Source organism: Anomaloglossus baeobatrachus, unplaced genomic scaffold (assembly GCF_048569485.1).
Source record: "Anomaloglossus baeobatrachus isolate aAnoBae1 unplaced genomic scaffold, aAnoBae1.hap1 Scaffold_4789, whole genome shotgun sequence".
Taxonomy (NCBI): Eukaryota; Metazoa; Chordata; class Amphibia; order Anura; family Aromobatidae; genus Anomaloglossus; species Anomaloglossus baeobatrachus.
The window spans coordinates 16,250-28,632 of record NW_027444134.1 but is presented as its reverse complement, the minus strand read 5'-3'; the positions used below and the strand labels follow the sequence as shown (position 1 = coordinate 28,632).

General features: G+C 46.2%; 8 non-coding genes across 8 annotated transcripts; all 8 read right to left on the bottom strand.

Moving 5' to 3' along the window:
* Positions 1 to 827: 827 nt before the first annotated feature.
* On the bottom strand, positions 828 to 1,018 carry LOC142281666 (U2 spliceosomal RNA). Its single transcript, XR_012743711.1, has one exon. It is a non-coding gene; the product is annotated as a U2 spliceosomal RNA (small nuclear RNA).
* Positions 1,019 to 2,405: 1,387 nt separating this feature from the next.
* On the bottom strand, positions 2,406 to 2,596 carry LOC142281665 (U2 spliceosomal RNA). The gene has a single exon (XR_012743710.1). It is a non-coding gene; the product is annotated as a U2 spliceosomal RNA (small nuclear RNA).
* Positions 2,597 to 3,983: 1,387 nt separating this feature from the next.
* On the bottom strand, positions 3,984 to 4,174 carry LOC142281664 (U2 spliceosomal RNA). The gene has a single exon (XR_012743709.1). It is a non-coding gene; the product is annotated as a U2 spliceosomal RNA (small nuclear RNA).
* A 1,387-nt stretch (positions 4,175 to 5,561) lies between these two features.
* On the bottom strand, positions 5,562 to 5,752 carry LOC142281663 (U2 spliceosomal RNA). Its single transcript, XR_012743708.1, has one exon. It is a non-coding gene; the product is annotated as a U2 spliceosomal RNA (small nuclear RNA).
* Positions 5,753 to 7,139: 1,387 nt separating this feature from the next.
* On the bottom strand, positions 7,140 to 7,330 carry LOC142281661 (U2 spliceosomal RNA). Its single transcript, XR_012743707.1, has one exon. It is a non-coding gene; the product is annotated as a U2 spliceosomal RNA (small nuclear RNA).
* A 1,387-nt stretch (positions 7,331 to 8,717) lies between these two features.
* On the bottom strand, positions 8,718 to 8,908 carry LOC142281660 (U2 spliceosomal RNA). Its single transcript, XR_012743706.1, has one exon. It is a non-coding gene; the product is annotated as a U2 spliceosomal RNA (small nuclear RNA).
* Positions 8,909 to 10,295: 1,387 nt separating this feature from the next.
* Positions 10,296 to 10,486, bottom strand: LOC142281659 (U2 spliceosomal RNA). Its single transcript, XR_012743705.1, has one exon. It is a non-coding gene; the product is annotated as a U2 spliceosomal RNA (small nuclear RNA).
* Positions 10,487 to 11,873: 1,387 nt separating this feature from the next.
* LOC142281658 (U2 spliceosomal RNA) lies at positions 11,874 to 12,064 on the bottom strand. Its single transcript, XR_012743704.1, has one exon. It is a non-coding gene; the product is annotated as a U2 spliceosomal RNA (small nuclear RNA).
* Between the last annotated feature and the right edge of the window lie 319 nt (positions 12,065 to 12,383).

Genomic DNA, 12,383 nt, shown 5'->3' with positions numbered 1-12,383 from the left:
GGGGCATTGTGACAAGCCGCCAGTGTTCCGTCTCTTCATGTTGTGCACAGTTCAAACGGAAAATACATCAACAGGCAGACTACAGAAAAGCTTACTATCAAAGGTTAGAGGGGGGCTTTCTCAGAGGGCTTTTTACAGTTTTTCTATTCCCAATTAGCCGTTTAAGTGTACTTATTGAAAGTAGTAATTCTTTCATAGGCCGCCCTTTCTTAGTATTTGACGTTCCTTATATTGCGGTATGAGGCTTCGCAGTAGGTTGCAAACATTCATCACCCATGACTGTCCCCAATTGAGCTCAGAAGCTCAATGTCTATCATGACCTCTCTTTTAGAATGTCCAAGAGCAAGCAAACTATTCCTCCAGGAGAGGGCGCCAACAGACTACTAAAGAGATCATCATTACTCAAAGAAAACCCCAAAAACCAATGCATGATAGGAATAAACAGGTAACTTTCTTTGGAGTGGAAGCGGAGAGATCGCACCAGATGCCAATTCTAGATGTTATCACACCTGTGGTCACTGCAGCAGCAGGTGAATCCACTTTGTCCAAAAGGGATCTATTCCATTCAATTGCAAATGATCTAGATAAGACAGAGAACTGCAGCACGGGGACATAGCCGAGTTGGTCAGGTTGAGTGGTGATGAGTTTGCTATTTGGATGAATAAAGAAAGTCAAAAGTGTGAAAGATAAAAAACAAAAGGAGGAAGTGTGAAAAGTGAATGGGCCAAATTGAGGTGCATATGAAGACGTATGCTTTCTTCCAATTCATTAAATCGGGCTAATATGAATCAGGTGAATTGAGTTCTGCTTTTGGAAACTGGGTTAAGAAGGGGTGCACCGTTCCTGGAGGTACTGCAATACCAGGTCAATGCGTGGAGTGGACAGAGCAAGCTCTTTTTCCATCTCCCTGTTCTAAAAATCCATTTAATATATGGTCCCCAGATAGGGGACGTATCAGATATTAAACTGATAAGAACAGATACTACACTTGATCTTAGCCAAAAGGCCGAGAAGCGATAACCAGAATTGGTTTGGGCCTCGAGTGGCACCCTGGCCTATGCCGGACACATCTTAGGGAGAGAGAGCGAGAGGGAGACAAACCCACGCCTACACAAGACATTTTGTCACCCAAGCCAACCCTTGAAAAGGCTGCTTTGCAGAGCCAAAACAAGAAGAATGGTGCGTTTTGCAGCCGCCGCCCACTGCAATGAATCTGAATAACTCCTCCTTTAGGGCGCAAGCAACTCCCCTCCCCCTTGCAGTCTTTCCAATTCACGATACAAAAAGACGGACAGGACAGGTTGCCTGACTTTCCGTCACTGCCACCCTTTGCCATCCTTACCCGTAGAAAGCCCTTTCATCATCCCCAAACCCTAATCTTTTCCCTTTCCTTCCCAGCCCCCAAACCCTGCCCTCTGTACCTTTCTCACCACCCGCTTCCCTTCTCCTGTCATCCCCCTACCACCCGGGAAAAAAAGAGATTGCCCCCTCCTTCCACTAGCCCACCCTCCCACCCAAAGAACAACTTCTTCTGCGCAGCTTGTTTTCTAGGCAGCAGCGCTATTGTGATGTCATCGGGGGGCATTGTGACAAGCCGCCAGTGTTCCGTCTCTTCATGTTGTGCACAGTTCAAACGGAAAATACATCAACAGGCAGACTACAGAAAAGCTTACTATCAAAGGTTAGAGGGGGGCTTTCTCAGAGGGCTTTTTACAGTTTTTCTATTCCCAATTAGCCGTTTAAGTGTACTTATTGAAAGTAGTAATTCTTTCATAGGCCGCCCTTTCTTAGTATTTGACGTTCCTTATATTGCGGTATGAGGCTTCGCAGTAGGTTGCAAACATTCATCACCCATGACTGTCCCCAATTGAGCTCAGAAGCTCAATGTCTATCATGACCTCTCTTTTAGAATGTCCAAGAGCAAGCAAACTATTCCTCCAGGAGAGGGCGCCAACAGACTACTAAAGAGATCATCATTACTCAAAGAAAACCCCAAAAACCAATGCATGATAGGAATAAACAGGTAACTTTCTTTGGAGTGGAAGCGGAGAGATCGCACCAGATGCCAATTCTAGATGTTATCACACCTGTGGTCACTGCAGCAGCAGGTGAATCCACTTTGTCCAAAAGGGATCTATTCCATTCAATTGCAAATGATCTAGATAAGACAGAGAACTGCAGCACGGGGACATAGCCGAGTTGGTCAGGTTGAGTGGTGATGAGTTTGCTATTTGGATGAATAAAGAAAGTCAAAAGTGTGAAAGATAAAAAACAAAAGGAGGAAGTGTGAAAAGTGAATGGGCCAAATTGAGGTGCATATGAAGACGTATGCTTTCTTCCAATTCATTAAATCGGGCTAATATGAATCAGGTGAATTGAGTTCTGCTTTTGGAAACTGGGTTAAGAAGGGGTGCACCGTTCCTGGAGGTACTGCAATACCAGGTCAATGCGTGGAGTGGACAGAGCAAGCTCTTTTTCCATCTCCCTGTTCTAAAAATCCATTTAATATATGGTCCCCAGATAGGGGACGTATCAGATATTAAACTGATAAGAACAGATACTACACTTGATCTTAGCCAAAAGGCCGAGAAGCGATAACCAGAATTGGTTTGGGCCTCGAGTGGCACCCTGGCCTATGCCGGACACATCTTAGGGAGAGAGAGCGAGAGGGAGACAAACCCACGCCTACACAAGACATTTTGTCACCCAAGCCAACCCTTGAAAAGGCTGCTTTGCAGAGCCAAAACAAGAAGAATGGTGCGTTTTGCAGCCGCCGCCCACTGCAATGAATCTGAATAACTCCTCCTTTAGGGCGCAAGCAACTCCCCTCCCCCTTGCAGTCTTTCCAATTCACGATACAAAAAGACGGACAGGACAGGTTGCCTGACTTTCCGTCACTGCCACCCTTTGCCATCCTTACCCGTAGAAAGCCCTTTCATCATCCCCAAACCCTAATCTTTTCCCTTTCCTTCCCAGCCCCCAAACCCTGCCCTCTGTACCTTTCTCACCACCCGCTTCCCTTCTCCTGTCATCCCCCTACCACCCGGGAAAAAAAGAGATTGCCCCCTCCTTCCACTAGCCCACCCTCCCACCCAAAGAACAACTTCTTCTGCGCAGCTTGTTTTCTAGGCAGCAGCGCTATTGTGATGTCATCGGGGGGCATTGTGACAAGCCGCCAGTGTTCCGTCTCTTCATGTTGTGCACAGTTCAAACGGAAAATACATCAACAGGCAGACTACAGAAAAGCTTACTATCAAAGGTTAGAGGGGGGCTTTCTCAGAGGGCTTTTTACAGTTTTTCTATTCCCAATTAGCCGTTTAAGTGTACTTATTGAAAGTAGTAATTCTTTCATAGGCCGCCCTTTCTTAGTATTTGACGTTCCTTATATTGCGGTATGAGGCTTCGCAGTAGGTTGCAAACATTCATCACCCATGACTGTCCCCAATTGAGCTCAGAAGCTCAATGTCTATCATGACCTCTCTTTTAGAATGTCCAAGAGCAAGCAAACTATTCCTCCAGGAGAGGGCGCCAACAGACTACTAAAGAGATCATCATTACTCAAAGAAAACCCCAAAAACCAATGCATGATAGGAATAAACAGGTAACTTTCTTTGGAGTGGAAGCGGAGAGATCGCACCAGATGCCAATTCTAGATGTTATCACACCTGTGGTCACTGCAGCAGCAGGTGAATCCACTTTGTCCAAAAGGGATCTATTCCATTCAATTGCAAATGATCTAGATAAGACAGAGAACTGCAGCACGGGGACATAGCCGAGTTGGTCAGGTTGAGTGGTGATGAGTTTGCTATTTGGATGAATAAAGAAAGTCAAAAGTGTGAAAGATAAAAAACAAAAGGAGGAAGTGTGAAAAGTGAATGGGCCAAATTGAGGTGCATATGAAGACGTATGCTTTCTTCCAATTCATTAAATCGGGCTAATATGAATCAGGTGAATTGAGTTCTGCTTTTGGAAACTGGGTTAAGAAGGGGTGCACCGTTCCTGGAGGTACTGCAATACCAGGTCAATGCGTGGAGTGGACAGAGCAAGCTCTTTTTCCATCTCCCTGTTCTAAAAATCCATTTAATATATGGTCCCCAGATAGGGGACGTATCAGATATTAAACTGATAAGAACAGATACTACACTTGATCTTAGCCAAAAGGCCGAGAAGCGATAACCAGAATTGGTTTGGGCCTCGAGTGGCACCCTGGCCTATGCCGGACACATCTTAGGGAGAGAGAGCGAGAGGGAGACAAACCCACGCCTACACAAGACATTTTGTCACCCAAGCCAACCCTTGAAAAGGCTGCTTTGCAGAGCCAAAACAAGAAGAATGGTGCGTTTTGCAGCCGCCGCCCACTGCAATGAATCTGAATAACTCCTCCTTTAGGGCGCAAGCAACTCCCCTCCCCCTTGCAGTCTTTCCAATTCACGATACAAAAAGACGGACAGGACAGGTTGCCTGACTTTCCGTCACTGCCACCCTTTGCCATCCTTACCCGTAGAAAGCCCTTTCATCATCCCCAAACCCTAATCTTTTCCCTTTCCTTCCCAGCCCCCAAACCCTGCCCTCTGTACCTTTCTCACCACCCGCTTCCCTTCTCCTGTCATCCCCCTACCACCCGGGAAAAAAAGAGATTGCCCCCTCCTTCCACTAGCCCACCCTCCCACCCAAAGAACAACTTCTTCTGCGCAGCTTGTTTTCTAGGCAGCAGCGCTATTGTGATGTCATCGGGGGGCATTGTGACAAGCCGCCAGTGTTCCGTCTCTTCATGTTGTGCACAGTTCAAACGGAAAATACATCAACAGGCAGACTACAGAAAAGCTTACTATCAAAGGTTAGAGGGGGGCTTTCTCAGAGGGCTTTTTACAGTTTTTCTATTCCCAATTAGCCGTTTAAGTGTACTTATTGAAAGTAGTAATTCTTTCATAGGCCGCCCTTTCTTAGTATTTGACGTTCCTTATATTGCGGTATGAGGCTTCGCAGTAGGTTGCAAACATTCATCACCCATGACTGTCCCCAATTGAGCTCAGAAGCTCAATGTCTATCATGACCTCTCTTTTAGAATGTCCAAGAGCAAGCAAACTATTCCTCCAGGAGAGGGCGCCAACAGACTACTAAAGAGATCATCATTACTCAAAGAAAACCCCAAAAACCAATGCATGATAGGAATAAACAGGTAACTTTCTTTGGAGTGGAAGCGGAGAGATCGCACCAGATGCCAATTCTAGATGTTATCACACCTGTGGTCACTGCAGCAGCAGGTGAATCCACTTTGTCCAAAAGGGATCTATTCCATTCAATTGCAAATGATCTAGATAAGACAGAGAACTGCAGCACGGGGACATAGCCGAGTTGGTCAGGTTGAGTGGTGATGAGTTTGCTATTTGGATGAATAAAGAAAGTCAAAAGTGTGAAAGATAAAAAACAAAAGGAGGAAGTGTGAAAAGTGAATGGGCCAAATTGAGGTGCATATGAAGACGTATGCTTTCTTCCAATTCATTAAATCGGGCTAATATGAATCAGGTGAATTGAGTTCTGCTTTTGGAAACTGGGTTAAGAAGGGGTGCACCGTTCCTGGAGGTACTGCAATACCAGGTCAATGCGTGGAGTGGACAGAGCAAGCTCTTTTTCCATCTCCCTGTTCTAAAAATCCATTTAATATATGGTCCCCAGATAGGGGACGTATCAGATATTAAACTGATAAGAACAGATACTACACTTGATCTTAGCCAAAAGGCCGAGAAGCGATAACCAGAATTGGTTTGGGCCTCGAGTGGCACCCTGGCCTATGCCGGACACATCTTAGGGAGAGAGAGCGAGAGGGAGACAAACCCACGCCTACACAAGACATTTTGTCACCCAAGCCAACCCTTGAAAAGGCTGCTTTGCAGAGCCAAAACAAGAAGAATGGTGCGTTTTGCAGCCGCCGCCCACTGCAATGAATCTGAATAACTCCTCCTTTAGGGCGCAAGCAACTCCCCTCCCCCTTGCAGTCTTTCCAATTCACGATACAAAAAGACGGACAGGACAGGTTGCCTGACTTTCCGTCACTGCCACCCTTTGCCATCCTTACCCGTAGAAAGCCCTTTCATCATCCCCAAACCCTAATCTTTTCCCTTTCCTTCCCAGCCCCCAAACCCTGCCCTCTGTACCTTTCTCACCACCCGCTTCCCTTCTCCTGTCATCCCCCTACCACCCGGGAAAAAAAGAGATTGCCCCCTCCTTCCACTAGCCCACCCTCCCACCCAAAGAACAACTTCTTCTGCGCAGCTTGTTTTCTAGGCAGCAGCGCTATTGTGATGTCATCGGGGGGCATTGTGACAAGCCGCCAGTGTTCCGTCTCTTCATGTTGTGCACAGTTCAAACGGAAAATACATCAACAGGCAGACTACAGAAAAGCTTACTATCAAAGGTTAGAGGGGGGCTTTCTCAGAGGGCTTTTTACAGTTTTTCTATTCCCAATTAGCCGTTTAAGTGTACTTATTGAAAGTAGTAATTCTTTCATAGGCCGCCCTTTCTTAGTATTTGACGTTCCTTATATTGCGGTATGAGGCTTCGCAGTAGGTTGCAAACATTCATCACCCATGACTGTCCCCAATTGAGCTCAGAAGCTCAATGTCTATCATGACCTCTCTTTTAGAATGTCCAAGAGCAAGCAAACTATTCCTCCAGGAGAGGGCGCCAACAGACTACTAAAGAGATCATCATTACTCAAAGAAAACCCCAAAAACCAATGCATGATAGGAATAAACAGGTAACTTTCTTTGGAGTGGAAGCGGAGAGATCGCACCAGATGCCAATTCTAGATGTTATCACACCTGTGGTCACTGCAGCAGCAGGTGAATCCACTTTGTCCAAAAGGGATCTATTCCATTCAATTTCAAATGATCTAGATAAGACAGAGAACTGCAGCACGGGGACATAGCCGAGTTGGTCAGGTTGAGTGGTGATGAGTTTGCTATTTGGATGAATAAAGAAAGTCAAAAGTGTGAAAGATAAAAAACAAAAGGAGGAAGTGTGAAAAGTGAATGGGCCAAATTGAGGTGCATATGAAGACGTATGCTTTCTTCCAATTCATTAAATCGGGCTAATATGAATCAGGTGAATTGAGTTCTGCTTTTGGAAACTGGGTTAAGAAGGGGTGCACCGTTCCTGGAGGTACTGCAATACCAGGTCAATGCGTGGAGTGGACAGAGCAAGCTCTTTTTCCATCTCCCTGTTCTAAAAATCCATTTAATATATGGTCCCCAGATAGGGGACGTATCAGATATTAAACTGATAAGAACAGATACTACACTTGATCTTAGCCAAAAGGCCGAGAAGCGATAACCAGAATTGGTTTGGGCCTCGAGTGGCACCCTGGCCTATGCCGGACACATCTTAGGGAGAGAGAGCGAGAGGGAGACAAACCCACGCCTACACAAGACATTTTGTCACCCAAGCCAACCCTTGAAAAGGCTGCTTTGCAGAGCCAAAACAAGAAGAATGGTGCGTTTTGCAGCCGCCGCCCACTGCAATGAATCTGAATAACTCCTCCTTTAGGGCGCAAGCAACTCCCCTCCCCCTTGCAGTCTTTCCAATTCACGATACAAAAAGACGGACAGGACAGGTTGCCTGACTTTCCGTCACTGCCACCCTTTGCCATCCTTACCCGTAGAAAGCCCTTTCATCATCCCCAAACCCTAATCTTTTCCCTTTCCTTCCCAGCCCCCAAACCCTGCCCTCTGTACCTTTCTCACCACCCGCTTCCCTTCTCCTGTCATCCCCCTACCACCCGGGAAAAAAAGAGATTGCCCCCTCCTTCCACTAGCCCACCCTCCCACCCAAAGAACAACTTCTTCTGCGCAGCTTGTTTTCTAGGCAGCAGCGCTATTGTGATGTCATCGGGGGGCATTGTGACAAGCCGCCAGTGTTCCGTCTCTTCATGTTGTGCACAGTTCAAACGGAAAATACATCAACAGGCAGACTACAGAAAAGCTTACTATCAAAGGTTAGAGGGGGGCTTTCTCAGAGGGCTTTTTACAGTTTTTCTATTCCCAATTAGCCGTTTAAGTGTACTTATTGAAAGTAGTAATTCTTTCATAGGCCGCCCTTTCTTAGTATTTGACGTTCCTTATATTGCGGTATGAGGCTTCGCAGTAGGTTGCAAACATTCATCACCCATGACTGTCCCCAATTGAGCTCAGAAGCTCAATGTCTATCATGACCTCTCTTTTAGAATGTCCAAGAGCAAGCAAACTATTCCTCCAGGAGAGGGCGCCAACAGACTACTAAAGAGATCATCATTACTCAAAGAAAACCCCAAAAACCAATGCATGATAGGAATAAACAGGTAACTTTCTTTGGAGTGGAAGCGGAGAGATCGCACCAGATGCCAATTCTAGATGTTATCACACCTGTGGTCACTGCAGCAGCAGGTGAATCCACTTTGTCCAAAAGGGATCTATTCCATTCAATTGCAAATGATCTAGATAAGACAGAGAACTGCAGCACGGGGACATAGCCGAGTTGGTCAGGTTGAGTGGTGATGAGTTTGCTATTTGGATGAATAAAGAAAGTCAAAAGTGTGAAAGATAAAAAACAAAAGGAGGAAGTGTGAAAAGTGAATGGGCCAAATTGAGGTGCATATGAAGACGTATGCTTTCTTCCAATTCATTAAATCGGGCTAATATGAATCAGGTGAATTGAGTTCTGCTTTTGGAAACTGGGTTAAGAAGGGGTGCACCGTTCCTGGAGGTACTGCAATACCAGGTCAATGCGTGGAGTGGACAGAGCAAGCTCTTTTTCCATCTCCCTGTTCTAAAAATCCATTTAATATATGGTCCCCAGATAGGGGACGTATCAGATATTAAACTGATAAGAACAGATACTACACTTGATCTTAGCCAAAAGGCCGAGAAGCGATAACCAGAATTGGTTTGGGCCTCGAGTGGCACCCTGGCCTATGCCGGACACATCTTAGGGAGAGAGAGCGAGAGGGAGACAAACCCACGCCTACACAAGACATTTTGTCACCCAAGCCAACCCTTGAAAAGGCTGCTTTGCAGAGCCAAAACAAGAAGAATGGTGCGTTTTGCAGCCGCCGCCCACTGCAATGAATCTGAATAACTCCTCCTTTAGGGCGCAAGCAACTCCCCTCCCCCTTGCAGTCTTTCCAATTCACGATACAAAAAGACGGACAGGACAGGTTGCCTGACTTTCCGTCACTGCCACCCTTTGCCATCCTTACCCGTAGAAAGCCCTTTCATCATCCCCAAACCCTAATCTTTTCCCTTTCCTTCCCAGCCCCCAAACCCTGCCCTCTGTACCTTTCTCACCACCCGCTTCCCTTCTCCTGTCATCCCCCTACCACCCGGGAAAAAAAGAGATTGCCCCCTCCTTCCACTAGCCCACCCTCCCACCCAAAGAACAACTTCTTCTGCGCAGCTTGTTTTCTAGGCAGCAGCGCTATTGTGATGTCATCGGGGGGCATTGTGACAAGCCGCCAGTGTTCCGTCTCTTCATGTTGTGCACAGTTCAAACGGAAAATACATCAACAGGCAGACTACAGAAAAGCTTACTATCAAAGGTTAGAGGGGGGCTTTCTCAGAGGGCTTTTTACAGTTTTTCTATTCCCAATTAGCCGTTTAAGTGTACTTATTGAAAGTAGTAATTCTTTCATAGGCCGCCCTTTCTTAGTATTTGACGTTCCTTATATTGCGGTATGAGGCTTCGCAGTAGGTTGCAAACATTCATCACCCATGACTGTCCCCAATTGAGCTCAGAAGCTCAATGTCTATCATGACCTCTCTTTTAGAATGTCCAAGAGCAAGCAAACTATTCCTCCAGGAGAGGGCGCCAACAGACTACTAAAGAGATCATCATTACTCAAAGAAAACCCCAAAAACCAATGCATGATAGGAATAAACAGGTAACTTTCTTTGGAGTGGAAGCGGAGAGATCGCACCAGATGCCAATTCTAGATGTTATCACACCTGTGGTCACTGCAGCAGCAGGTGAATCCACTTTGTCCAAAAGGGATCTATTCCATTCAATTGCAAATGATCTAGATAAGACAGAGAACTGCAGCACGGGGACATAGCCGAGTTGGTCAGGTTGAGTGGTGATGAGTTTGCTATTTGGATGAATAAAGAAAGTCAAAAGTGTGAAAGATAAAAAACAAAAGGAGGAAGTGTGAAAAGTGAATGGGCCAAATTGAGGTGCATATGAAGACGTATGCTTTCTTCCAATTCATTAAATCGGGCTAATATGAATCAGGTGAATTGAGTTCTGCTTTTGGAAACTGGGTTAAGAAGGGGTGCACCGTTCCTGGAGGTACTGCAATACCAGGTCAATGCGTGGAGTGGACAGAGCAAGCTCTTTTTCCATCTCCCTGTTCTAAAAATCCATTTAATATATGGTCCCCAGATAGGGGACGTATCAGATATTAAACTGATAAGAACAGATACTACACTTGATCTTAGCCAAAAGGCCGAGAAGCGATAACCAGAATTGGTTTGGGCCTCGAGTGGCACCCTGGCCTATGCCGGACACATCTTAGGGAGAGAGAGCGAGAGGGAGACAAACCCACGCCTACACAAGACATTTTGTCACCCAAGCCAACCCTTGAAAAGGCTGCTTTGCAGAGCCAAAACAAGAAGAATGGTGCGTTTTGCAGCCGCCGCCCACTGCAATGAATCTGAATAACTCCTCCTTTAGGGCGCAAGCAACTCCCCTCCCCCTTGCAGTCTTTCCAATTCACGATACAAAAAGACGGACAGGACAGGTTGCCTGACTTTCCGTCACTGCCACCCTTTGCCATCCTTACCCGTAGAAAGCCCTTTCATCATCCCCAAACCCTAATCTTTTCCCTTTCCTTCCCAGCCCCCAAACCCTGCCCTCTGTACCTTTCTCACCACCCGCTTCCCTTCTCCTGTCATCCCCCTACCACCCGGGAAAAAAAGAGATTGCCCCCTCCTTCCACTAGCCCACCCTCCCACCCAAAGAACAACTTCTTCTGCGCAGCTTGTTTTCTAGGCAGCAGCGCTATTGTGATGTCATCGGGGGGCATTGTGACAAGCCGCCAGTGTTCCGTCTCTTCATGTTGTGCACAGTTCAAACGGAAAATACATCAACAGGCAGACTACAGAAAAGCTTACTATCAAAGGTTAGAGGGGGGCTTTCTCAGAGGGCTTTTTACAGTTTTTCTATTCCCAATTAGCCGTTTAAGTGTACTTATTGAAAGTAGTAATTCTTTCATAGGCCGCCCTTTCTTAGTATTTGACGTTCCTTATATTGCGGTATGAGGCTTCGCAGTAGGTTGCAAACATTCATCACCCATGACTGTCCCCAATTGAGCTCAGAAGCTCAATGTCTATCATGACCTCTCTTTTAGAATGTCCAAGAGCAAGCAAACTATTCCTCCAGGAGAGGGCGCCAACAGACTACTAAAGAGATCATCATTACTCAAAGAAAACCCCAAAAACCAATGCATGATAGGAATAAACAGGTAACTTTCTTTGGAGTGGAAGCGGAGAGATCGCACCAGATGCCAATTCTAGATGTTATCACACCTGTGGTCACTGCAGCAGCAGGTGAATCCACTTTGTCCAAAAGGGATCTATTCCATTCAATTGCAAATGATCTAGATAAGACAGAGAACTGCAGCACGGGGACATAGCCGAGTTGGTCAGGTTGAGTGGTGATGAGTTTGCTATTTGGATGAATAAAGAAAGTCAAAAGTGTGAAAGATAAAAAACAAAAGGAGGAAGTGTGAAAAGTGAATGGGCCAAATTGAGGTGCATATGAAGACGTATGCTTTCTTCCAATTCATTAAATCGGGCTAATATGAATCAGGTGAATTGAGTTCTGCTTTTGGAAACTGGGTTAAGAAGGGGTGCACCGTTCCTGGAGGTACTGCAATACCAGGTCAATGCGTGGAGTGGACAGAGCAAGCTCTTTTTCCATCTCCCTGTTCTAAAAATCCATTTAATATATGGTCCCCAGATAGGGGACGTATCAGATATTAAACTGATAAGAACAGATACTACACTTGATCTTAGCCAAAAGGCCGAGAAGCGATAACCAGAATTGGTTTGGGCCTCGAGTGGCACCCTGGCCTATGCCGGACACATCTTAGGGAGAGAGAGCGAGAGGGAGACAAACCCACGCCTACACAAGACATTTTGTCACCCAAGCCAACCCTTGAAAAGGCTGCTTTGCAGAGCCAAAACAAGAAGAATGGTGCGTTTTGCAGCCGCCGCCCACTGCAATGAATCTGAATAACTCCTCCTTTAGGGCGCAAGCAACTCCCCTCCCCCTTGCAGTCTTTCCAATTCACGATACAAAAAGACGGACAGGACAGGTTGCCTGACTTTCCGTCACTGCCACCCTTTGCCATC